At 38.5% G+C, this 27433-nt stretch overlaps 1 protein-coding gene across 1 annotated transcript in view; it reads right to left on the reverse strand.

Annotated features, from left to right (window-relative positions):
- Positions 1–445: 445 nt before the first annotated feature.
- Positions 446–27433, reverse strand: part of SETD4 (SET domain containing 4) — a 430129-nt gene continuing 403141 nt past the window's right edge. The window contains exons 17-19 of the transcript XR_009008193.1: positions 6668–6823; positions 2725–2768; positions 446–615 (exon numbers count right to left, since the gene is read on the reverse strand). The gene's annotated coding sequence lies outside the window, so the exon portion shown is untranslated. The remainder of the gene's footprint in view (positions 616–2724; positions 2769–6667; positions 6824–27433) is intronic.

A 27433-nucleotide genomic window follows, 5' to 3' on the forward strand; every position in this document is an offset into this window, starting at 1 on the left:
CATAAAAAAAAGTTCAAGAGAGCTTACAACTTATTAGAGAAAAGAAATAGTGGTAGAAAAAGAGACCAAATGAACAGATTAGGGAAATTTACAACAGACCAACATATCCATGTGCACTTCATATATGAGAGAGGTGCTAATATAAACCAGAAAGAAAGAATGAACTATTCAAAAAATGTTCTGGGCTGACTGACTACACATTCGTAAAAACATCTTTGCCTCATGCCAGATTCAAAAATAAATTCCAGATGGATTTAAAATATAAAGATTTTTTTAACTTAACATTTATGGAGGAAAAAATAGAGAATAGTTTTAGAACCTCAGAATAGAGAATCACTTCTAAAACAAGACAAAAGATGACAAGGAAAGAAAGAATGATACATTTTTTGCTACATTAAAATTAAAAACCTGTGTATGACACCATAAACAGAGTGAAATCTATAAGCCAAATACTGGAAAAGATAGCACAAATACCTGCAAAGGAGATTTTCCTGTAGGTCCTATTGGCCAGAAATGGGTCAGATGACCAATCATTGCTTATCTGTAGGAGCTTAGGGAAGACCTGCCCTCATTTCTTGGGACATTGCCACCTCACACCTCAACCAAATCAGGACACTTTTAATAAGAAAGAAAGGAGGGAAATGTTGGTTGGGTAAGCAAACTATTACATCTGCCAAAGACTGTTCACAAGCAATTGACAGAAGAGTAAACCAGAATGATTAATAAACCAATGAAAAGTTCTGGGCTTCACTAGTAATCAGAGGAATACAATTTAACGGTTGGGGGAGGGAGAGAGGAAGAGAGAGACAGAGAGAGAATATCATACAACCATCAGATTGAAAAAATTCTAAAACATGTAATAACACCACATTATTGGGGTTTGAAGAGGCCCATCTCCACTTAGATGCCTTGTAAGCCTCTCAGTTCAATGTATTCAAACCCAAACTGCTTCCTACAAACCCTTCTTTCCAACCCAGTCAATGGCACCAACAACAACTTAAGGGAAAGACTTGAGTCATCCTTAACTACTGTCATAGCTTCACGGCTCATATCCAGTCACCTTGACATACTTGTAGGTCCTTCTTTTCTGTTTCCACAGCGCTAAGACCCATCTCCACTACCTGGTGGATGTCCTCATCATTTCCTGCATGAAAATCCTCTACATTCTCTTAACTCACCTTTTTCTTCCTATCTTGCTGCCTTCCAACCACTGTTCAGCAGGTAGTGGAGCTGTCTCTGCATGCTTAAATGCTCCCAATAGCCATTGTTATAAAGATCAAGTTGAAATGCCAGATGGGACGTCCCTTAAAGATCTGTCTGTACCTCTTCCGGCCCCATCTACAGGCCTCTCTAGGAGTCCACACCTTCCTACTGGGTTCAATTTTCTTTTCCCCAAGTACATTCATTAAGAGTTATTTTAGTGAGGATCTATGAGCAATAAATTCATCTAGCATTTGTATGAAATTGTTTTTATTTGCTTTCATCCTTGAATGATTATTTATTCCGTGTTCATTGTTATTATCTCTCAGCACTTTGAGGGCCAAGGAAGGCCACTAATGATGGTACCCAGGACACAGACCAATGATGCAGAGTCAAAAAAAAAAAAAAAATGACTTGCTTTCCTTCTAATTTCTGTCTGACCAGCCTTACCTATAAAACAGAGTGTACTTCACAAAGAGAACTCCATAAACTCTAATCAACATCTTTGCTTTGCTTATCTCTGACAACACAATGCTCTTCCAAAAACAAAAAACAAAAAACAAAAAAAGAAAACAGCAAGGGCCACACCGTCCTGACTATTTTTGTAAGGTAAGAAAAGTTTAGAAATACTCTTGCACCTTGCCATACTTTAGAGGCTGTGATGCCTAGCTTTCTATGATTATAAAAAAAAATTGTGTAAGTTAAATAAATATGTTAAACTTTCTATTTTAATTCTAGATGTAAGATCCAGACATGAGATTCAATGCTCAGGACACTGAGGCGAACTTATTTCTGTAAAATTAATCATTTCCTTTCAGCTGGTAAGCGGAAAGGGAATGTATGTTATTCATTAGATTACCAGTACCCACATATCAGCACTATTGGGTAATTCTTTTTCATCTCGAAAACACCAATATTTGTGCCTAATTTAATTGATTTATGCCAAAGATGCAGGTGAAAGTTGTTTTGAGTTTTATTACATTACAAAACTATTAGCTTAGTGTTTCAGAGAGGAAGAAAAAATGTTTTGAAAAAATAAAAAGAGATCCAGGGGCCCATTGGCCAAAAGAAAACACACCAAGGGGTGGCATGCACATAACAGGCTTCTGGGTACAAGTTTAAATCAAATTTTCTTAGGAGAGGCAGACATTGCTTATATTTTACAAAGGATATATTTGACCTAAACATGCATAAAACATAGATGATCATATTCTGAACAACCTAAAAATATTAACTCATTTCCCCCTTATTTGGCATTTCCTTTGGCACTTTTGTATGCAATCTGAAATCCACTGTAAAGCACTTGACATACATACATATAGTCTCATATGTGCCCTCTTGAAATGTGAATGTATATAAGCCATGTCTCAATGTAAGTTGACTATAAATCCTTTTCAGGCGAAGACCATGATTTTTGTCTTTATTCTTTCCTAATTATTAAAAATATCTCAAAATACCCACTTTGGTGCTGTGTTTAGATTTATATGATAGATTTGCTTTCCCCAAATGATGTACTTCTCTTACCACCAGGACTTTGCGTGTGGTCTATCTGGAACATTCATCTCATCCTTCAAGAAATAGACATTAAAAATATGGTTAAAAGATATTATGAGAAACTTTATGACAGTAAACTTGACAATTTATATGAAATGAACACATTCCTTGACAATCACATCTTACCAAAGCTGACACAAAAAGAAAGAGAAAATGTGAATAGCTCTATATTTATCTAACAAATTGAATCTGTAAATAAAAATATTTCCACAGAGAAAATTCTAGGTCCAGATGGCTTCACCTGTGAGCTCTTTTAAATATGTAAGGAAGAAATGACATCCGTCATACACAAAACCTTTCAGAGAACAGAAAACGTCCAGCTTAACCATGATATCAAAATCTGCAAGGGCATTACAAAATAAAGAAATTGTACATCAAATTCACTTATCAGGTACAAAATCCTGAACAAACTATTTGCAAACTAAATTTAGTAATGTATAGAAATGGAAAATACGTTATGGTAAATTTAGGTTTATCCTAGGAAGGCAAAGTTGGATTAATATTAGAAAATTCATATAATTAACTGCATTAACAGATTAAACATGAAATCATCATATGGTCCTTCCAATAGATGCAGAAAAAATGATTACATAAATTTCAATGCTCATTTATGTGAAAAAAAGAACATTTAACAAACTAGGAATACGAAGGGACTTTCATAAGCTATAAAGATAATTCATAGCAAATATACTTTATGATGAAAGTTAAAAACTCTCCTTGGGAGTCGGGAACAAGATTCAAATGCATGTTATAATTTCTATCAACATTTTAGTGGAAATTCTAGCAAGTACAAGGAAATATAAACTAAATGCGTAAAGACTGTTATGAAAGAAGCAAAACTTTCATAATTCACAAATGATATGTTATTATGATTTTAGCATCTATGTTCATGAGTACATTTGCATTGTCATTTTTCATCCTCATTCCTGTGAGGTTTGGTCAAGTTTATTCTAGTTACATAAACTTTTTCAATACTCTGGTATACTTTTTGTATGTATTAGCTGTGTCTCTTATTTTCTGATGCTTTGACATTAGGAGGTCTTGCTGCTCCTAGAGGGACTGCCCCCCCCACAGGGTTAGCTAATTCCCAAAGATAGTAAACAACTCACCCCTGAGGGTGCCTGTCAAATGTAAACCAATCCAGAGCCCACACACCTAACTCCTTCTTTATCAGGCTTTCATATACCAGGACACTATCCACCTGCCCCAATCGCTCCAGGGTCACGTACCAAACACCTAAGGACAGCTCCTATGCCCCAGAGCCTCCTGAAATTATTCAAAGTAATCAATCTTAAACCTGTTTACCCTGCCTCACCCATTCTTTTGTCCATTGTGGCAAGAAGCCACAATAAAGGTTTATGCCACTGTTTTCTCCTCTCCTCTGCCTCCTGACCACCTGGTGCTTCCTCATGTGCCCCCCATGCCGGGCCATGTCCCTTCTGCTTGCGACCCTTGAGTATAACAACCTGTCTTTACAATGGTAATATTCTCCCAATCTGTTGACCTTGCCAGAACTAAGCAATAATAAAACCTCTTATTTTAAAATATATAAAATTAGAATCATTCGTGAGAACTGGCCCTCATCCAGCTCCCTTTGCATTACTGTTCCCTTTCTTTTCAGGTTTCAGCGGCACTGGACTTCTTCCTTTTCCTCTACATGCCTTAGGGTTTTTGCTCCCATGATTCCCCCCACCCAGAATTCTCCTTCCCCAGAACCCTGCTGGTTCCCTTATCACCATCTCAGGCAAGCCTTCCCTGGCCATGTGGTCTAAAGTAAACCCCTCCCCTGCAGCCCCCTTTCTTTATTATCAATACATTACTATATTTTATTTTATTTTATTTTATTTTATCTTATTTTATTTTAATTTATTTTATTTTATTTATTTTATTTTATTTTATTTTATTTTATCTTATTTTATTTTATTTTAATCTTGTTATTCCATTGTACTTATTGCAACCTGAAATTATCTTTGTTTCTTCTGGGTTTACTTTCCTATAGTCTGTTTCCTTGAAAGCCAGAAATCCACCTGATTTTCACTGCTTTAGCCTAGGAGAGTACATGACACACAATAGGGGCTCATCATCATTGTTTGAATGAAGAATTAATAAATGGACACAAGAATATGCCACAAGCCATGGCAGGTATTTGAGAAAATAGTTTGGGAAAATAGTGAGGAGACCATATCCCTTAGAGCCAAGGTCCTTTAGGGGATGGTGGGGAAGCGAGTCCGTAGGGAGCCCTGAGCACCCAGTGGGAGAGTAAGACAGCTTGGAGCATAAACACCATCCACACTCTGTGCTGCCCCAGCTCTTGAGCTGAGACTCAGTATCTGGCTGAAGGCTTGCAATGAATTCGCCTCTTGTGTCACCTAGACTATAGGCTTCAGATAATCGACAGGGAATATTGTAATCAGTGACTAGTTTTAATTCTAGAGAGACCCAAACATGCAATTCTATTCTTCCTTAAAATAAGAGAAGACATCTTAGAAAACGAGACGTTTAAAACACAGATCACTAAGCATCAATTTGGGCATTATCTGAATTCTGACATCATAAGTGAAAACAGTTTTAACTCCACTTAAAAAGATGTCAGATTCAGGCAGTTTTACAACAGGAAATGGGAAAAGGTTAAGGCCTTAACATGATTCAGGTGTCATTTGATATATATACATAGGAAATAAAGTCAGTTAAAATAATTTTTTTCATCAAGAAATTTACAGCTCAGAATAAAATGATGTTTCAATCCATTTTAACCAGCGTTCCGACTCATTCATGTTTCTTAACATTACTCTGTATTGACCACTTAAAAGCTGCAAACCATGGAAAGTTTGAAGAAGACCTCTGTGCTTATTTCACTAACATTTTAATTCTGGTAAAGTTTAAACTACTGAATGCAGCTATTTTCATGACAAAAAAAAAAGGAGTCTGCCATTAAAATGTGGGTGACTGGAATAAAATGGAGAAATTCATTAGCATCAAAGTTCCTTGGTTCAATTGTAAGGCAATTATACTTCAATAAAGATGTTTAAAAAAAAAAAAAAAAGTTCCTTGGTTCATGAAACAAACCGGTTCAAGGGAGGAAGCCAGAGAAGTGTGAATAAACCTCAACGGTTTTGCTGTTTATTTATAAATATCTATGCACATATTCAAGACCCAACTCAAATATCACTTCCAGGTGACTACTTACCTTTTCCTCTCCTGTTTTCCAGTGTATAAATCTCTATTCTTATGCATATTTCCTTAGATAATAGATATCTCCTCTACTCAACTTTTGGCTTCATAAAAACAGAAGTCCTCTTTTTGTCGATTTTGAATTCCCAGGCCCTGGCATAGTGTCATACTTTCAAGAAAGGTTTATTGACAAAGTAAAAGGGTATTTTAATCAAGGGCCTCCTATATATGTACTAGGTGCTGGTCATTGTTGCTTTAATAGTAATTTTTTTTTAAAAACCCTGATCTGCCCCTGTCCTCAAGAACCTTATGTTCTGATTGTGGAATTTAAAGAGGCAGACGGTTTGTTTACTAGTTACCACTCTGTCTTCACCCACCCAGTTTGCCAGGAGTTCAATAGCAACCTGCCTGTATTTTTTTCACAAAGGGTTTATACTCCAAATATAGTCTTCATCATAAAAAATCAGGGAATTGTGTCACACCATCTTAACACTATCCTTAATGATATCTTCAAAATTAAGGGAAAAAATCCATGAGATTCCAAATTGTTTATTACAGAAAAGCCCTGATTGACAAAATGTTTCAGACCATGCCTGCCATATTTTTTAAAGAAAGGAAAATTTTAAATGTAACATGTGGAAGTCACTATATTAATTTAGTTATAAAATATATCTAGTAAAGAGCTGCTTCTAGGTATAATTTATACAGTTAATACGTCCAACTATAAATCAAAAGCACTCACCGTGTGGTGTTTCTAGTGAAATTGTCCCACTCTCCATTAATTTTACTGACTGGAATTTCAGTCGAAGATTAAGCAGTTGATTTTTCAAGTAGTAACACAAATTCTCTTTTCTCTTAATGGAAGATGGTGAGAAAGGGTGTTTTCCACATTTCTGGCCTATGAGGAGAGACAAAGCAGTGTTATTGTACTGGATTGGAAAGACAATGCTCCCGTTTGGATAGGTTGGGTTTTTTTTGTTTGTTTTTTTGGTTTTTTTTAGTCACCTATACACATAGTGTAGAGGCTGAGAATTTTCTTATTCAAGGGAATTATAAAATATATATTTTTAATGGGGAAAATCTGCTATACTAAAAATATAAAAGCTATGTTGTCCCAATGTGTGAAATAATTGTGATTTGAAGTATTAGGGTCCATTATCCCCATAGAAACCTGCACACCTATCACAGGTTGGGTTTTGGTTTTTGATTTGGAAAATATGGACCCTATAATGGTCCATCGCACTCTGTCACCCAAAATGTCCCACAATAAAAGTGTGTGGTAACTCAATCTTCCCCATGGGAATTAGCCAACTCTGATGTTATGAGCAGGTCTCAGTCTAATTTTTTAAAGAGTTACTTGCCATATATTTCCCACCAGACAGTCTTAAAATTTATTGTGACCTTATACACCATATGAAAATTCAGGGTAGTATTGGTAGATCTTTCTTAATTCCAATAATCATCAAGCACCTTTTAAACACTGTTTACTAAATTATTAATCTCCTATTTTTTTTCAACATCTTTATTGGAGTAAATTGCTTTACAATGGTGTGTTAGTTTCTGCTGTATAACAAAGTGAATCAGCTATACATACACATATATCCCCATATCTCCTCCCTCTTGCGTCTCCCTCCCACCCTCCCTATCCCACCCCTCTAGGTGGTCACAAAAAACCGAGCTGATCTCCCTGTGCTATGCGGCTGCTTCCCACTAGCTACCTATTTTACATTTGGTAGTGTATCTCCTATTTTTAACATGGGCTTTTCTAAATTGTTTTCCTAAATCCTGGGAAAAGCACTCCAAAATGATATCTTGTGGAAAGAGAGCACAAACGTACAGCATACACACAAAATAAGTATTTGTATTCCACTTTCAATTTATTCAAAATATACTCTTCTCTCCCAGTTAAAGGAGAAAATGATTACATATTCAGTTATCTTGAAATAATTAAAAGGTCATCAATTTCCTGTCATGGAAGTGATATGGTTTAATTACATTGTATAAATGTATTGACCAGGCCATGGGGGAGAGTATCCCCCTGAGAGGTTATTATCCTAACAACAATCTGACCTCCACTGAGTGGGATATAAGTGTGTACTTAGAGATTTGTGTATATGTGTGGATTTTAAAATAACTGTAGATTTGGGATTAGCAGATACAAACTACTATATATAAAATAGTTAAATATAAGGTCCTACTGTATAGCACAGAGAACTTTATTGAACATCTTGTAATAACCTATAATGAAAAAGAATATGAAAAAGAATATAACTATATGTATGACTGAATCACTTTACTGTACACCTGAAACTAACACAATATTGTAAATCAACTTCTTCAGTTTTAAAAAAAAGAATCAAATAAATATAGCAGGATTTTACCTGAAACAACAATAGAAAATAAAAAATAAAATTGTGTTTAGGGCAATTGTATTGAGATTAATTAAGGTTTGGTTTACTACCCAGAGTCCACAAGTCAAATATCATCCAGACTGACAATTTAGGGTGAAAAGTAAGGACTCAAGAGTTCAAAATATAGGGAAGTCAGTTGAAAAAAGCAAAGGATTAGAGTAAAAAAATAATGACTATAGAGTCTCTGAATGGTAAAGCTGGTTGCAACCAGAGGGAGTTTAAGATTTGCTCATATTTTTCTATGAGAAAATAAAATACTTATTCATATAAATACAGAATTCACTTATATTAATGTATACAAACTTTCCCTTTGCAAGGACTTTCATCCCATCAGACTATTGAAATTGGGCAAAGAAAATGGCCAATAAAAATGGCAATTAAATAGAACATCCCTCAAGGTAATCATATTTTCAGTTTCCCCTAATCTACCCTAAAACAGCTAAAAGGAACAAGTCTCTAAGCTGAAGGGTTCATTCTGATATCACCCAGTCACGAGTCTACATGAGCTAGGGAAAACCTACATAGTAAGTAGTGTGGAAAAACTCCATTGACTAGCTAGAATGTCAAAATGTAGTATTTCTACCCAAAAGTTTTGTTACAACAAGTGGTAGCATACAGTAGTTTCCAATACAGAGAATTTCTTCAAAGTGAGGTCAATTAGAGTCTTAACACACTGTTATTAACACATGGATTAATAATTCACGAAACAGATTTTTCTCCTCTCTTTACCCCACATCACTCCATGCTTGAGGCTTAACAGATTGCTTGGATCCCTCTACAAAGGCCGTTTCTGCTTCATTTATTTGAGCCTGTGCACTGGTAGTCTGTTTCCTGGATGCCACTCCCCAACTCTCTCCCATCCCCACCCGGTAAACAGACTCAACTCGAAGATCAAAGTTCCTAGTAAAGCCCCCAGAGCTGGAGCTGGGCATTTCTTCCACTATTTACCGTATTTACCTCTAGCCATGTCTCAATTATGCAAAGCAGCACAGTAAATGGCAACAACTCTGCATCAGGAGTCAGCTCCCTGTTTTGTCACTTACCACCTTTGTGATCCTGAGGAAGCTTCCCAATCACCCAAGCCTTGGACTCCTTATGTGTAAAATTGGAATAATGACACATAACTAGAAAGTCTTACAACAACTAAAAGAGAGAATTTGTGAAAAGCCCAGCACAGCGCATGGCACACAGGGGCACTCAGCAAATGGTACACCTTCCACAAATCCCATCTCCCTTCTCCAGGGTTCCCTCCAATAACCCTGCAGCCCACCAGAGTGGGGACCCCGGGGACGATGCACCCTATGTTAGGTCAGCACCCTGCTTGCTGCCCCCTGAAGCCCTATGTATCCATGAAGTTTCCTCTGGGTTACAGCCTTCTCCTCCTCCTCTGTCTCCCCAGCTGATCCCAGCTTCCAACACAGAGATTGTGATTCACATCATCTGGGGTGAGGTCTGCAGTTGAGTAGTTTTTATTTTTTTAAACTTTAAAAACTTTTATTTTATATTGGAGTATAGTTGATTACAATGTTGTGTTAGTTTCAGGGGTACAGCAAAGTGATTCAGCTATACATATACATATATCGATTCTTTTTCAGATTCTTTTCCTATATAGGTTATTAAAGTATATTGAGTAGAGTTCCCTGTGCTATACAGTAGGTCCTTGTGGATTATTTTACATATAGTAGTGTGTATCTGCTAATCCCAAGCTCTTAATTTATCACTACCCCCAACCTTTCCCCTCTGGTAAACATAAGTTTGTTTTCTATGTCTGTGAGTCTGTTTCTGTTTTGTGTTTTGTTTTTTGGGGGGCAGGCTGGGATATTAACTTTCTTTTTTTAATTTCTATTTTATATTGGAGTATAGTTCATTTGCAGGGTTGTGTTAGCTTCAGGTGTACAGCAAAGTGATTCAGTTCTATATATACATATATCTATTATTTTTCAGATTCTTTTCCCATATATGTTATTACAGAATATTGAGTATAGTTCCCTGTGCTATACAGTAGGCCCTTGTTGATTATCTATTTTATATATAGTAGTGTGTATATGTTAATCCCAACCCTTTAAAGCTCTGTGTATACATGAAGTTTCCTCTGTGTTACAGCCTTCTCCTCCTTATCTGTCTCCCCAACAGATTCCAGTTTCTGACACAGAGGTTGTGATTCACATCATCTGGGGTGGGGTCTGCAGTTGAGTATTTTTTAAACTCCTAGGAGTTATTCTAATGTGCAACCAGGATTGAAACCCAACACATCCTTCCGTGATCCCTCCAGCTAACGGAGTCCCTCTCCAAATGTACTGTAATTGTTTGTTTCCTAGATGGCGACACCCTTCAAGGTCAGCACTGTGTTTCATTCAACTTCAAATCACTAAAATCTTAACACAATGTCGAGCATTTTGCAGACCCTCAAAATCTTAATAAGTAAATAAAAGGGTAAAATGTTGGATAAATGGCCCACCTTGCTAGTCCTCTTTTCTTTTCTGGAGAATGTGTATAATATTTCTCTTACTCACAAAGACACTGAAAAATTAAATCAAGTTTTTTTTAAAAAAGCATATGTTTGGGTGGGATGAATTGGGAGCTTGGGATTGACATATACACACTACTATGTATAAAATAGATTACTAATGAGAACCTACTGTATAGCACAGGGAACTCTACTCGGTGCTCTGTGGTGACCCAAATAGGAAGGAAATCCAAAAAAGAGGGGATATATGTATACATGTGGCTAATCCACTTTGCTGTACAGCAAAAACTGACACAACAGTGTAAAGCAAGTATACTCCAATAAAAAAATAAAGAGCATATGTTTAAATAAATATGTACTGTATAAAGCAAAAGCATTGCCAAATTCCAATAATATATGTTCATATTCACTTTATACAATAAGAAAGCTGAAAGTAGGAATGTTTGTGAAAACGTATCAATTTAGTCATTCAAACGTCTCTCTTGAACTCATTTCTTTTTAATTTTGTGGCTTTCAGCAGTAACCCTGGAAATAACTTCTTTAAAGTAGAATTCATGGCCGCGGTGACTTTGAACTCAGCTCACAGAGACTGATAGATGCTGAGCTAAACAGCATCTCACTTGAAACAAGACTGGCATGTGAAGCTATGGCTGCAGAAGAAGAGGGATCACGTGTGCAGTCAGTGCCACTCCTGGCCCCGGAGCTGGATCAAATTCGAAAAAGCAGAACACAACCAGAATCCACTCTAAGCATCGTTCCTCAGGTAAGGCTTGGACACCTCCAACTCTGATCCCCCCACAGGGGACAATTCATACTTGAACGGTGCCCTGGGTGAGTCTATTATTGCTTTTAGGATGTGGGGAATAGCAGTATTCATTTCCAACTGGGTTCTTGACAAATTGCCACAAACTTAGAGCCTCAAAAACTGATAGCAAAAACAGTCCACAGATTTATTTTCTAACAGTTCTGGAGGTCAGACATCCAGAATGAGTCTTAAGGGACTAAAATCAAGGTGTCAGCAGGGCCAGTTCCTTCTGGAGTCTCCAGGGGATAAGCTGTCCCTTGTCTCTTCTAGCTTCTGGTGGCTCCTGACAGCATCACTCCAATCTCTGCCTCTGTGATCTCATCACATCCTCCTCCATGGTAGTCAAGTCCCCTTCTGCCTCCCCCTTAGGTTTACATTTGGGGCCACCTGGATAATTCAGGATAATCTCTGCATCTCCAGGTCCTTAACTTAATCACATCTACAAAGTCCTTCTTGCCATGGAAGATGACATTCACAGGTTCTGGAGATTAGGACGTGGACATCTTTAGGGGCCATTATTCAGCCTGTACAGACACATAACTGGATGAAAGTAAGATCTGTCCACAAATAATTATAATACAAGGCAGCACATAAAGATGCTCTAAGAGAAGGACAGGTGAAGACATACAGAAGTAAGAGAGGAAATAAGTCCTTCCCACTAAGAAGGGTCAGGAAAGGCCCTGTGGGCTGTAGGATTTGACCTGGTCTTGAGAGATGGGAAGACTTTGGAAAAAGTAAAACTCAAAATATGTCAGTAAAAAAGTCAATAATCGATACTCATTCTTCCTGTGGTGTGCACATACACATACACACACACAGTAAAATAAACCAAAACAATTTTTTGAAAAAGAATGATTGGGAGTATTCTGGACCCTTCAGCCAATGGTATAAATTGATACCAATGGTATCAATTGTGACCAAGGGTATAAATTGATATTATATAAAATATTGAAATTCTGGAACAAGGTTAAACTGAAATCTACAGAACACAATAGTCAAGGAACTGGCTATCTTACTGCATATATATATAATATGTATGGTAAAATAAATATTTTAAATAAATGAGAAAGGGGTAAGTCATTTCATAAATAAATCCCCCTGGAACAATTGATTATTTGATGAAAAAAATCTATTTAGATTCTCACCTAAAATCATTCACCAAAAAATATAAATTCCAAGGGAACTTTAAAATTAAATATAATATATCAATATATAAGAAATCAAGAAGAAAAAACTTTTTAAATTTACCATCATTGGAGGAGGTACAATTTACTAAAAGTAAGATGAAAACATTATTATATGTTACTAAGTTTAAATTTTAAGCTTCCCTTCAATCAAAATAAATAAATAGAACAAAATTAAAAGGCAAACATCATATTTGGGGAAAAATAGTCATAGGAAATACTATCTAGACAAAGTACTAATATCATTATATATATAAAAAGGTTAATCAAATTGAATTTTAAAATACTGAAGCTCCAATGGATAAATTGACAGAGGATGTGAATAGGCAATTTCCAAAAAGGAAATATAACTAATCAACAAATGTGTGGAAAATGTTTTCCTTCACTAGTAATCAAGGAATGGGGCATTAAAATAACAATGAAGTAACCTTTGACCCCTATCAAATTAGCAAAGATTTCTTAAAAAATAATAATTTCCACTGCTGATAAGGGGACTGTGAAAAAGGTACTCTCAAATATTGCTGATATTTTGGTATAATCCTTTTGGAAAGCAATTTGGCAAAGAGCCTTGCAATGTTTATACTCTCTAACTCAGTAAGTCCACTTTTGAGAATGGAGCCTAAGAAAGTAATTCTGAATATTCAGAAGCACTATCTATAAAAGGAAAAGAAAAAAATCAGAAGTAATCTAAATACCAGATACAAACACAGTTTTTACATAAATTGTGTATATTCATTTCATTAATTATAATGTAACTTTTAAAAATTATATTTCTAAAGAATATGCAATATATGGAAAATATAAGCATTGCAATGTTAAATGAAAAAAAGAGTAGGATAGAAATAGTATATACATGATCTTTCCATTTAGAATGAAAACAAATAGAATAAAGATTAGATATAAATACAAAAAAATATTAACAGTGTCTGTCTTTGGATAGTGAAACCATGGATGAAATAGATAAATAATAGATAGATGGATAGATATTTGTTTGTTTTAATTATAAGATATCCTTTTGTCATCATTGTCAAACTTTTACAGTTTATCACATAAAGCTTCATTAAAAACTAATTTTTAAATGCCCCCAATTAAACTTTTTTCCTACTGAAAATTTTCAGGAAATAAATTATTTCCATTTTTTAAAAATAAAAACCGGTTTTTGTTTTTAATTTTTTTTGTTGTCTGTAGGTAAATAACACAAGAATTACAAATTTAGAATCTCCTTCAAGAGAATACCCAGACCACTTTCCTTCTAAGACAATAGTTACCTGGTACAGTATTTTAAATCTCCATTGATTACACCATAACTCTCATAAAGTGTTTCTACTTGCTCATAACTTCTCCCATAAGCTCTGAAAGTCAAATAAGTGATGCAGTTTTTTTTAAATTCTAATCTAGGTTTTGATATATATCTGTCTAGAGATAAAAGCTAAGTTGATTTCATGTCTTTAAAAAGACCCCCAAATATTACATGTGCTTCTAATCTCATTAGCAATTAGTTTTTAAACTGTTTGCTCATTGAACGTAACATTTGCAGATAATTTTAAGAAATGATTTTTCAAATTGCTTTAATAAATTCATCAAATGACTCCCCACTGTTGGATTTGGCAAAAATGGAGTTTGAGGTTGAGGGAAAGAAGGGATGCAGGCCCAAGAGCCCAGACAATCTGGGAGCCAGAAACCAGTGGCCCAGCAAGATGCCTGGTCACATCCAGAACCCAGGAGCCACTTGGCACTGGGAACGAAATGCACCCTTCTGTCTTGGACACCAGACCTGGGATGCAGCCAAGAACGGGGCTTGCCTTGGGGGACTTTCAGGAACCTTCCTGCACCAGCCCTGCCACTTCTCTCGCTGGAGCTCTCCCCTCCGCTGGGGAGTAGCCAGCCATGCAGAGCAGCGTCCAGGCCCTCTCGGGAGCCCTGCTACCATGGACCAGGCAAGGAGCCCTGGTCAAACGTGACATTGCCTTTAGGACACAAGGGAGACTTGAATATCTCCCTGAACTTCTCTTGCCTGGTTTGTAGCCGTGTTGGATCAGGCCGGAAACTGTGACCTCCTGATACACAGTGTCTAGACAGTATGACATCCAAACCACATCAGCAGACCTCATCTCCTCATCAAAAATGTCAACATTCTGGAATCGCCCCATCCGGAATTGTAGCCACTAGCCACATAAAGCCATTTAACGTTAACTTTAAATTTATTAAAATTAAATAAAACTTAAAATACAGTTCCTCTGTTGCAAAAGCCATAGTTCAAGTTCAGCCAGAGGTGTCTGGTGGCTGCCACCTCAGACAACACAGGTCTAGACCATTCCCACCATCACAGAAAGGCCCACGGGGCAGCACTGTTCCAGAACATACTGGCTCTAGCAGGGAGTCAACGGGCCCACTTCCCCCATTTCTAAGACAGTAAAACTTAGAGGATCTGACTCGAAAAAAAAAAAAAATACAGGGAAGAAGCTCAAATGCTGTTACCATTTAATTAATTAATTAAAATTTGCCTTCAGCCCCATCCATATAAAATAAACTCCTGACTGTGGTCAGCGGTTACATGCAGACTTTGTCATTTTGCTTACTGACTACACATTTTCATTGATCAATTCTAAATTGGATTATTGTTAGTTTTAAAAGCGCCTGAGCAGCAGAAAGTGGCCATGTGGCAGGCAAAGGGGAGATTGATAGCAGAATAAACAGGGAAAGTGACAAGATTCGAGGCTGAATTGATCACTGTCAGCGGGTCCGTGGTCAGCTGTCTGCCCTTTAGTGCCCAAAGTAAACATCAGAATAATGTTTAGACAAACACATTTGATTTTTGAGGTAATGGGTATGTCAACTAAATGACAAACCTTAGAAAGGTCAAAGGGATAGCCATTTTTCAGACTCTTTCAACCATTAATCGTTGATTTTGGTAACAGTGCTCTGGTAGGCAGCGCGGGGAGAGAACGTCGGCTTGTGTGTGCTGTGTGATGCTCCAGACAGACCTCCCCAGGATTCACCTGGTCGTCAAAATAAAATGCTGTTGTAAGCGAAGAGTTCCTCCTTTAAAAATGGCACTCAGCATCTCAGTTGTCCAAAGACAATCCAAAATGCAGCAATCTTATTAATCCTTTGAAGGGACTCAGTCCATTAGCACCCACTAAAATCATATTTCTGTGGCCTGTTATCTACAATAAAACAAAGCACAGCAAATCCATTCCTAATCATCCATTAGCCTCTGAGAAATTTATAACATTGTTCCAAACACAGGAAATCACTGGTGAATCACAAGTATCCGAAATTATAGTTTGGTACAATTCACCACTTGCTGGGTCATTTTTAATGTGATTTTTTTCCCTTTGAAATATCATACATTAACTATGACTTACAAGGCCAATCAGCACTGATGGTGACTATTGCGAGAGTCCCAAATTCACCTGGCTTATCTTATCACACAAAGCATTTTTTTTCTTTTGCCTAGAGGGATGTGACAGATGAAACTGGATGGGAATGGAATGTAGGTAGAGATGTTCCTGCCTCCAGAAGGAGCTGAGCATGACCCTGCTTCTCACAGAAGAATGTCACGGTGTTCTTGTGTGCTGGCAGTTGCTGCATGCAAATCATAATTTATCAATCTATTGAAATTATGTCACTTGCCAAAATGTTAGGACTCTCTAAACTCATCAAGCACATCAATGTACACAGGAAGTCAGAGAAATGTGAAGTGTGTATTTGAGTCCTACCTGTAAACATACGTGCCATGGCATGGAGTGCACATCCCTCAGATAAAATAGTGTAACGAGTAGGAAGCATAAACCATATAGAGGTCTATTGTTTTGCTGTGTAAAATTCCAGCAAACTCACTGTGCAGCTTGGGTACTTAGGAAATAAGTCTTTGAATATATCTGCAGTGTGGGAGTGTCTTAGTCAGCTTCAGTGCCATAACAAAATACCTAGAGTGAGTGGCTTGAACAATAAAACTTTATTTTCTCATAGCTCTCAAGTCTGGAAGTCCAAGATCAAGGAGCCAGCATGGTCAGTTTCTGGTGGGAGCTCTCTTCCTGGATTGTAGACAGCTGCCTTCCTGCTGTGTCCTCACAGGGCAGGGAGAGAGAGAGAGAGACGGAGAGAGGGAGAAAGGGAGAAAGCAAGCTCTTTAGAGTCTCTTTTAATAAGGTCACTAATCCTACCATAAAGGCCCCATCCTCATGACCTCATCTAAACCTAATGACCTCCCAAAGGCCCCACCTCTGAATACCATCACATTGGAGGTCAGGGCTTCAACATATGAATGTGGGGGGCACACAATCAGTCCATAGCAGGAGGCATGAGGTTATCAGCTTATGGAGGTGGATGTTACTGATGTTCACCAATTTCTAGTTCTTGTCTATTTCTAGTGATGTCTTCATTACACTTCTCCATACCCTTGGAATTAAGTTTGGCCATGTCATTAGTCATGGCTAATGAAATATGAGGCATGTCACTTCCAGGCTAAAACATGTCACTGCTGTTGCTCAGCTCTCCTGTCATCTCTTACGCTATCAAGGTAAGCCCTGAGCCCCTTGTGATGGTGTCATAGGTGGTATTCTAGTTACCATGCTGCAGAAGAGCTGAGCAGCTTAAAAAAAGCATTGACTTATATTCATGGATGCTGTGGGTCAAGAATTTGAACAGGGTAAAAAGAGGATGACTTGTCAATGCTCCATTGTATCTGAGGCTGGGAAGTCAATGGCTAATGTCTAGAATCATCTGAAGGCTTGTTCATTCACATATCTGGTGCTGGGGAAGATGATTCAAAGGCTAAGACTGCCACCTTGAGTGCCCACTGTAGACTCTCTAAGTGGTGGGGACTTGCTCACAAACGGCAACATCAAGGCAGTCAGATTTCATACATGGTGGCCCAGGGCTCCAGCAAAGAAGGCAGAAACTACATGGTCTTTTGAAGCCAGCTTGGAAACCACACATATTACATCAGGTATACGTTATTAGCTGAAGTATCAATAAGCTGGCCCAGGTTCAAGGAGAGGGGACACATATACCATGTCTCCACCAGAGGAGTGTCAAAGAACGTGTGTGCATGGCTGGAGTCGGTGGGGAGGGGACTTTTTAAGACCGCTACTGAGGGTGTGGAATGCCTGTTTGGAGCAGAGCCCCACTGCCCTTCCACAAAACCATGTGGAGTAATAATAAATTCTTACTGTGTTAAGCCACTGAGGTTTTGGTGGCATCTGTCCATGCCCAACCCAAATAGAATATCTCCTTAAGTCCTCAAAGAGTTAATGAGCTTCCTCCATAAATATCAAATTAACCAAAACAGGAAAGGCTTCTGCTTCAGAGGAGTATAGCTCCAGTACTAAATTCATGCTTCAAAAGCAATCAGGTTGGAGTGTATAACTGAGTTACTTTGTTGTACAACAGAGATTGGCACAGAATTGTAAATCAATTGTACTTCAATAAAAAAAAAATTTTATAAAAAATAAAAGTAATCAGGCTACGCAACTTTAAACCAACATCCCCCAAACTGTGTTTGGAGGAACACAATATATATGTCCAATTTTTTAGCAAGAAAACAGAGGTTCCCAATAAAGCCACAATAGCATGTACCTGCCCCAGGTACCTGCCCCCAACTGCTTGTTAAGTGGCCGTGTCAAACATCGCAGATCAGTCTCAACACTAACCGTCAAACAATCCTCTCCTGAGTCCCAAAAACTACTTTCTCTAAGATTCATTCTAATATAGTTCCTCTCCAAACCCACATTATGTTTGTATCTTTGTGTATGTAAATTCCTGTCTTTGGTCTACTTTGGTGCAGAGGAGAGAGTATGGGTTTGAATTATACTATTTGACCAGTTATTTCCAATAAGTATGTCAAAGTATAATTCTATGTCTAAAGTTGAACTAAAAGCTGGATTGCGGGGTGAGGGATCTACTGAAGACTTGTTAGCAAAGGCTAAGATCTGAAGTAGCTTTTCGTCTCCCTAGGGAGGCAAGATGGGCACACAAAACCATATTAGTCACCTGATCGTGTATGATAAGGACATTATCAGAGTCACGAGAAAGGAGATGAGAATTGGTTCAAGTAGAAGGATACAGCTTTAGAGAGGGAACTGGATTCAGCTTGTCTTTGCAAGGAAGACAGATTGGACTGTAAGGGGAGGAGAAAGAATGCACAGAATGTGTAGAGGCAAGAATGCTCAGGGGAGGATCTGGTGCAAGGAAGAAACCAGACAGCTGGACTATGTACAGTGTCCTCACAAAGCATCAAGTTATCAAAGTTATTGATACTTCCAAAGTCATTGTGATCCAGTGGAGAACCTGACTCAGCCCACTTCCCAAGGGCTTCAGACCAGATGGAAAACTAGGTTCCTCTTATTTTATTCTATGACCTGGAGCAGCTTGAAAAAAGCAAGAAAAGTCAAGAGCCTGGGAGGAGGTGGGCTGTGAAACAGAAGGTCCTGGGCACAAATCCAACTCTGCTTCTCAATCACAGATGAGGACTTAACTCATCCACTCCTCAGCTTCCCCTTTTGCCAAATGCATATGAAATTCTCATGAACATGGCTTCTCTGTGGATTAGTTTGACACTGTGTGTAAAGTTCCCAGCACTGTTATGGTTACATGGTAGATGCTCAAAAGAAGGTGTGTGTTATCATCACCATCATCATCATTATCATCACCATCACCTCATTAACAAAATGAAAGATCCCAAGGATAAATTCCAAGCTATGCTTTGGAAAGAAATAGACTAGAAAGATAGAGATTTGTAGAGAACACAGGGCTCATGAGTCCTGAGTCAGCAATAGAATGTGCTTCAACTAAAAAGTTAATTTAAGAATATTTTCCATCCACGGTTTGTTGAATCTGCAGATGCGGAACCCGCGGGTATGGAGGCCGTGTCAAACATCGTAGTAATGAAACTGTAGTAATGAAACAAGGAAAGAGCAGCATTATAAAATCCCAATGCAAGTTAGTGTTGACTTCTCAGGAGGAGCGGGGAAGACAGATGTCAATGAATATTATAGGCAGTATTCTAGTTCTTGGATTGTGCGGAGGCTTGATGCCTGTAACGTATCATTAATAAATGAATAAGTAAAATGGGAGAGGGCCATGCACGAACCGATGATGATATCTCAAATATCAAGTAAACTCAAATACTGCCCAGTTCTGTACTTGGTTATGTGAATGATGAGAAAATGTCCTCATGTAGGAGTCTTCCATCCTCTGAACACTGAAGCAAAATAATTATACTCATTAAAGAAAAAAAAAAGTTAATTTAAGAATATCATTTTAAAAAAAGGAAGTACTAATGTCTGCTGCAACATGCAACATGGATGAACATTGGAAACACTATGCTAAGTCAAAGAAACCATATGCAAAAACCATATTGTAAACTAGAGATGATCATACTAAGTGAAGTAAGTCAGAAAGAGAAAGACAAATAGCATATGATACCATTTATATGTGGAATCTAAAATATGACACAAATGAACTTACCTATGAAACAGAAACAGACTCACAGACATAGAGAACAGACTTGTAGTTGCCAAGGGGGAGGGGTGTGGGGGGAGGGATGGAGTGGGAGTTTGGGGTTGGTAGATGCAAACTATCAATGTTATATATAGAATGGATAAACAACAAGTTCTTACTGTGTAGCACAGGGAACTATATTCAATATCCTGGGATAAACCATAACAGAAAAGAATGTGAAAACAAATGTATATATGTGTATAACTGAGTCACCTTGCTGTACGGCAGAATTTAGCACAACATTGTAAATCAACTATACTTCAATAAAAAAAATTAGAAAAAGACCGTATTGTATGAGTCCATTGATATGAAATGTCCAGAACAGACACATCCATAAAGACAGAGAACAGATTAGGGTTTTCCAGGGGTTCTGGAGAAGAGGCAATGGGAGTAACTGCTTAATGGGTTCAAGGTTTCCATTCGGGGTGATGAAAAGTTCTGGAACTAGACAGTAATGATGGTTGCAAGACATCATGAATGTACCTAATGCCACTGAATTGTACACTTTACAGTGGTTAAAATGGTAAATTTTAAATTATGTGTATTTTAACACAATAAAAACGTGGCATCCAAATATATTAGCAGAAAAGTAACATTAAAAATCAGGGAACTACTGGGAAGCAGCCACATAGCACAGGGAGATCAGCTTGGTGCTTTGTGACCACCTGGAGGGGTGGGATAGGGAGGGTGGGAGGGAGACGCAAGAGGGAGGAGATATGGGGATATACGTATATGTATAGCTGATTCACTTTGTTATAAAGCAGAAACTAACACACCATTGTAAAGCAATTATACTCCAATAAAGATGTTTAAAAAAAAAAAAAAAGCAGGGAACTAACTCTCTCCTAACACTCAGAATTTAAGACCCTAGTGAGATGACGGTACAGTATGGATGCATGACGTTAAAAATGACTGCTAGAGAAACTGAAGAGCAATAAAAATAATAAAAAGCCTAGAAAAGAGACACTGTGCCAAAAAGTGGTCAGAGATGGAATGACTAACACAGACAGAGGAGACAGCAATAACGTATAGAAATCGGAGAGGTTATCTGAGATTATCTGACTGCCCATGTATGCTCTATTAAAATAACAAGATTGTCCTTGCATAATTCCCCACTCTAATTCATTTAAGCAAAAGTCCCACCCCAGAACCACTGGGGCACTGAATGCCAACTATAAATAAACCGTGTTTATTTAGAAACAATACTGTGAAACAATACTGTATTGTAATCAATTTTCATATTTTCCCAAATTTCAATGCATAGAGAAACTCGAATCTTGGTGTAATATTTTCCCCACGAATAGGGAAAGTTGATACTTTCACCATTTGGAAGACAGAGAGAGAAGGATGCTTTCTGGAGGAGTTAAAAGATGTTAAACTGAGTAGAAAGTGGACCATTGTGCACAACTCTCCCCTCACTACAGCTGGTCATCTGCTGGAACCAGTGAGCAGAGGGGCACTTGACGTCTGAGAGGGAAGTGGCTGAATTAGGGAAGCCCTTTATTTGGAGGAAAGCCCTTCATTTGGAGGAAAGCTTTGTTAGCAAGGACAGCTACGGGGCTGTGATCAGAACGCCCAGCTGAGGCTACCCCAGGAGTCCTGTAAGAGAAAGGCCGGAGCTCGTGCTGTCAGGCTCAGCTCTGAGTCGGCAAACAAATATACAATTTTTGAGTTAAAGTTTCATGTAGTGCTGTAATAATTAATCTTGCTTGGATGTTTATAAGGTCATCATTTTGGAATCTGTAGACTGACAGTAATAACTCCACGTACCAGGCTGCCTGAATCCAATTACAAATATCTCATCTATAGTGGCAGCAACTTGGAGTGAGGTGAAACTTAGAAGAAAGGCTGGAAAAGTTCCATCCGGACCGCTAGCCTGAAAAAAATGCTGATAAACATGAAACTTATCAACAATTCTGAAATGTCTTTCCCAGATAGAAACATTTTATGCTATGAGCTTTTTGAGGACTCTTTTTCGGAGAAGCCTTACTGCACACCATGGGTTCAGAATGCAAATCACCACCTACAGTGGAAGAAAGAGATAAATTTAAAAAGCAGATTTTCAGAGAAAGACCCAAAGGAAGAGAAACAAATGGACAAATGGGGTAGGGGAGGTGAGATAAAGGGACGGAGTGTGACGAGGAGGGACAGAGATGAAAATAAGAAAGATCCCAAAAAGGAGACTCACTTCATCTCTTCAAATTTCCTGGTGTCCTGATGGAGTAATGGGAGATTCCAACATAGATGGGAGGATCTAAGTAAAGGATCAGGGGACACCAGTTGGCTTTTTATTTGTTCCCAGACCTGAGCGGTGTCCACCTCTCAGCTGACACCTCTCTCACCCACGGGTGGCCCCTGATCTGCTCCAGCTAAGTTTGTTTCCTTGTTGACCAACACGCCATCACATCACAACAAGAAGTCGGCATGGAAAATGACTTAAAACATGCATCATGCTCATAGGAAGAGAGTCAGTCTTCTTATCTGCCCCTGCAAAATAGGAATTGCACAAAAGGACACTTCGTCATCGTAAAAGAACGATGGGTAGCCAGGCTGACCCGTATTCCTAGGGCTTGGAGAACGAGGAGGCCAGTCAAGGCTCTATCTCCCCTGACACCAGGGTGCAGGGCCACACTCCCATCTACTCACTTAGCTGTGAACGCCAAAAGTTCTGCAATCCTTTCTAGACTTTAGAACCATAAGGATTACAGTGTCCCACCTCAAGAAGAAAGGAAGTGCCTTCTTTTTTGGATTAGGTTTGGTCTGTTGTTTGTCTTGCTCTGTTTCCACTTGCTCTCAGGTCAGCTACCCACTCTTCAGAACGGAACCAGACTTCCTCTGCACCGTGAACAGGACCCTGGCTTTTTCCCCAGGCCTCCTGCAGAACTTCTAGCACCTTCCTCACACAGATTGCAGGTAGGAGATTAGAAGCACAGAGCTCTGGAATTGGAAGGATGGAAAAGAAGACGTAAATAAAGGTCCACCTTTCAATCTCCTGGGACTCCAGTTCAAATTTAAGTGCTCAAAACAGTGACTCTCTCCTAGAGAAAGGGAGCCGCTGTTCCATCCACAGTGCAATAGGCTGTTTCCTGGCTGGTGCTGCCCATCTCTGGGCTAAAGCCAGAGTGCCCGCTGCATGAGCTGTGAGCACACGTGGTCCAGCAGAAACCCCTTCGTTTTCCACATCTGTCTCTTTAAAATGTCGGTAAGGTCCACTTTCTCCCTGCATTGCATCTGTTTCCCTGGCATCCCACGTTTCTGTTACAGAGAGCTAAATCCTTGATTTATTGCCTTCTCTTTTTAAAAGTAAGACAATGTAGGTTCAAGACATTTAGCAAATATCTCCAGCTAAGACAAAAATTTAAAGATGAGGAAGCATTTGGAATTCCCTATACTATTCTCCTGTGACCAGGTTGTGTGTTGTTTGTTTCCCGGGCATGTTGTGATACGAGGCTCTTTGACTACATATAAAGATGTCTTAATTGGTCTCAGTGATTTCCAGCTTGCAAGACATCACCTAGAGCTAGACTGGTGCAAATTTTTAAAATTTTTAATTAGCATTTTAAAAATTAAAAATAAACCTTAGAGTTAGATCAGTCCATATTCAAATGCTCTGGGCATCAGTCCCAGCTACTCACCAGCTGGTGACTTGAGACCAGTTACCTAACTTCCCCATGCCTCAGTTTCCCGCATCTACAAAACTCTGATGAGAATTCCTGCCCTACGTACTTGGCAATACTAAAATGGGAAAATGCTACGAATTATAAAGCATTCAAAGGTGCTGTCTTATGACGGAGAATACCAACTTGTTCACTGGGGGACTTGCAGGTTATGCTCAAGTCATTGGAGAGTACAACACAAGTAACTTCTTACTAAACTACTGAACTACAGGGCTTGTTCCAGAACCCATCCATGTGAGTGCTAGTAGCTTACCTTTCCATCTACGGTATGGAACACCTGTTTTTACAGAATGATCATCTGAGTGCAGCTGTTTCCAAATCTAAAAATAAGTCAAGGTATAAGCAATCTTTTAATTTTTAAATTATATGGTAAAGTCAACTTTTTCCCCTTTGGTGTACATGTCTACGAATATTCATACGTATAGATTGGCCTAACCAACACCCCAATCAGCGTACTGACCAGTTCCATCACCTAAAACATTCCCTTAATGGACACATTCTTTCTCCCTCTCCCCACCTCACAGCACCTGCAAGCATGGATCTGTTCTCCAGGTCTATTCTGACCTTTTTGGAAAACATCATCTAAATGGAATCATACAGTATTCAGCTGTTTGAAACTGGCTGTTTTTCACTCAGCATAGCATCTTTGAGAATCATCATCAAAGTTATTGTCTGTTTCTTTTCATTACTAAATAGTATTCCCTGGTACTGATGTACCACAGTTGGTTTAACCATTCACCTGGTAAAGGACATCTGGTTTATTTCCACATCTTAGCGCTTATTAATAGAGCGGCATAAACATTCACGTGTAAGTTGTTGCATGAGCCTAAGTTTTCATCTCTCTAGGGTAAACACCTAGGAGTGGGATTGCTGGGTCATCCAAATCATTCTTTTATAGTGACGGGTAAATTTCAACATCACATTAAATCTCCAGATTTTTTTTTCAAGTCAATCTCTTAAAATAAGAGACTAAAAACACCACTATTAAACAACACTCAAAAACTCATGTACTCTACCCTCTCTCAAAATTTGAGGTTTTGATATTTTTGTGCTATTTTTGAGTGTTTTCCATAGATATTTAAAATGTCATTTTAGCACATTGTAAATAATTTTCAATGATTCTATCAAGAGTTATTTTTATCAGCTAAGAAACATCCATTTGACTTTCTGAAATAAAGACAAAATGAAGCTAAGTAGAAAGGGGGTTCAACATCAGAGTTTGAGTTAACACAGACCGGATCTAGCATAATTTTGAAGCCACTAAGGCTGAACTTTATGAAGAACACTCCTTCAACACTACTCATCAAGTAACCCTTGGGGTGTTTGAAGATACTTTTTAGGAGTGCCCCCAAAGGCCTGGATTTAGCATTTGTTAAGCAGTCCTGGAGGAAGCCACAGTCACTGGAGTTTTGTGAGCCAGTCTCTATGTGGTATCTCTTGCCCTGAGCCTCATGGGTCCCACAGGCCCCAGAACAATCTTCATTCCCATGGTTGAAGATGACAGCATAATGTCAGTATACTTAAAATTCAATTTCATTCTTCCTAATCTATGCTCCATTATGCAGGCCTTTGAAATAGTCTCCAAAGAAGGTAAGCCTTCTATTGATTCCCATTCTCCTACATAGCAACTGGTGTGTAGCAACCCATAGTATAATATGAGGGGGAGAAAATATTGATTCTAGGAAACTTAATATTATTAAAAGACAGTTGTATTAAATCTCTTTCCTGGACTTAGCTGAGCGCTTTTTTTTTTTCTTTCCCATTTTCAGAAAATCAATGAAGCTAATACCCTTGTTAGTTTTAGAGTTTCTACGACAGCAGTTTCATGTCATCATAGAACCATCGGAAGGTTTGTAGGCTCAGCGCTCGAAGCTTGCAGCCCTTGACTGACTGACGATAATAACATTCCTCTCTTTAGTATTTTCTCTTTAGTTATTCTGCCACTCAGAGGGGGCAAGTTGTATTCGAATTACATTTTCCATGTTATCTGTTTTCTCCGGTGTGTAAAAGTCTCAAGATAATGCTTAGCCTTCACCATAAAATGCCTAAGTGCCTATGATAAAGTTCATTTCACAAATGCAATTTGCAGTTTGAGAGAAGTCTAAAGAAATAAAACCAACAGGAATCAACATGGCGGGGGGGGGGCGTTGCTTGATGGAGAACACCTGCCAACTGAAAACCCCAGAATCTGCTATTTAAGACTGTGTAAGTCACATTGGTTTTTCTGTGGACCATCCAAACATGAGCTTTCCTTTTTATAAGAAGCAGCTGCTTCTGATTTGTGACAAGATTAAAGCATTTTGGAATCTCTTTCCAGCATCCAAGTTCTGATAGAATGTCTGCTATGTCATTATCAAATATAACAAGACTGTAATATGGCTCCAGAGTCAATGAACCAAAGACTGGAATCTTCTTCTAATTATATAATATGAAACTTCTTGTAATTCTGATGCCATGAATTTGGAATTTGTGATTAATATGAGTTAGACTGCTAAGCAAGCATTTTCATCATAGATACTGCAAACAGTATTTTAAAAATAAGATGGCAAGAATAATGCTGAAACTATGTGAAAAACAAACTGTTTTCAAACCCCCTCAAAGACTTTAGAAGCCACAATTAGCATGCAAATATTTGTGGTGCTTTTTATAGTTATTTTATATCCCTTTCCTCTGGCTCCTCTTGAGAGTGGTATTCTCAGCTTCCAACTGACCAAGTCCACCTGGACATTTCAGACACCATGAATTGATTTGCCCCAAACTGGACTGGATATTTGTATTTCTTGCTCACTGTCTCTCTTCCTGTTTTCCCACTTTCCATGAAAGGACTCATCTCTACCATCACCTAAAAGAGAAATCTGAAAAGCAACCAAGGACCGTTGGTTGACATTGACACTGTTTAAGAAATATCTGTCTAACTTGACTCCTCTCCCCTAGAATTCATCCTGTTGCTGCTTCCTCCCCACTCACCGGACCCCTGAAAGGCCTCTTACCTACCAGCATCTCTGGGTGTCCCAGAGACACCCTCCTGAAAAAAGCAAAGCATCAGATCATATTGAAAACTGACCTTGGCTTCATATCGCCCATCAGATAACATGCCGAGTCACCAGCACCCTGTGCTGGGAAGGCTCTGGACTCAAAGATGATGCACATGAGCTTGAGCAGATACCAGAGCAGAAATGCCTGCATCCTCTTTGGCTGAAGGTAGGAGACCCAAATGGCTCGAACAGGAGTTTTTGCCAGTGATACTTATACAAAATGGGTCATAGAGGTCAAGGGGGTCCAGACCAGTGGAGACGTGAAAATCAGCCTGAGACTTTTTGACTGTATCCCTCCATCCGTGGGGAATCATGGTATGTCATGAGCAGAAGAGGCAGAGAGAAGCAATGTCTAATTGGAAACACCAATCCCCTCCCCTACTGCCACACAAACAACTAAATGATGTCATTAGGCTACTAGCT

The sequence above is a fragment of the Balaenoptera acutorostrata genome, chromosome 4 (genome assembly GCF_949987535.1).
Source record: "Balaenoptera acutorostrata chromosome 4, mBalAcu1.1, whole genome shotgun sequence".
Classification (NCBI taxonomy): Eukaryota; Metazoa; Chordata; class Mammalia; order Artiodactyla; family Balaenopteridae; genus Balaenoptera; species Balaenoptera acutorostrata.